Below are 708 nucleotides of genomic sequence, written 5' to 3' on the forward strand. Positions count from 1 at the left end.
AAACCTCACAATCAATGCTGAAAGGCAGAAATGTTAAATGCATCCTTTACAGATCATGATACAGTAAAAATTATATGTAATAAAAAGCCATAGAAAGATATACTAAAAAAGAATTGGAAACTAAATAGTGTAAGCCTGAAAAATGAATGAGTCAAACAACAAATCCTAGAAACAATCAATAATTTCACCCAAGAGAATGACAATAATGAGATAGCATACCAAAACTTATGGGATGCGGTGAAAGAAGTTCTTAGGGGAGCTTTTGGTTTTTTTTTTTAACAATCATTACAGTTATTTTTAGCTAGACAGCCTTTCAAAATAGCAACAAAATTAAAACCAGAAGCCCAGAGCCCAGATTTGGGGGGCTGGGCAGCTGGACAGAGGGGAGCTCAGGCCTCAGGCCTCGAAAATGGCAAATTATTCTGTTGGATTTTGGATCACAATCAGGAAATAATCTTTATCTGAACCAACCATGCTCTCATTTTTCTTGGAGTGAATGCAGAGGAATGTGAGATTGTCCTGGGGGTCAATGTCTCCCTTAGTGCCCCAAGTGTTCAAGATGAAGCTGTGCATCAATTTGTCTTACTGCATGGTGGCAGAGTTGTCCATGGTGCTTTTGATTGGAATGCCTTCTGAATTGACAACAATGATCCCTTGCACTCCCTTCTGACTCTGAATTCATTTTATGTTTTCTTCTACCTCAGTCAT

The 708-nt window shown here is 38.3% G+C and overlaps 1 pseudogene; it reads right to left on the minus strand.

Moving 5' to 3' along the window:
* Positions 1-417: 417 nt before the first annotated feature.
* Positions 418-708, minus strand: LOC110196653 (dynein light chain roadblock-type 1 pseudogene; annotated as a pseudogene).

The sequence above is a fragment of the Phascolarctos cinereus genome, unplaced genomic scaffold (assembly GCF_003287225.1).
Source record: "Phascolarctos cinereus isolate Bilbo 61053 unplaced genomic scaffold, phaCin_HiC Scaffold_726;HRSCAF=1367, whole genome shotgun sequence".
In the NCBI taxonomy this organism is placed as follows: Eukaryota; Metazoa; Chordata; class Mammalia; order Diprotodontia; family Phascolarctidae; genus Phascolarctos; species Phascolarctos cinereus.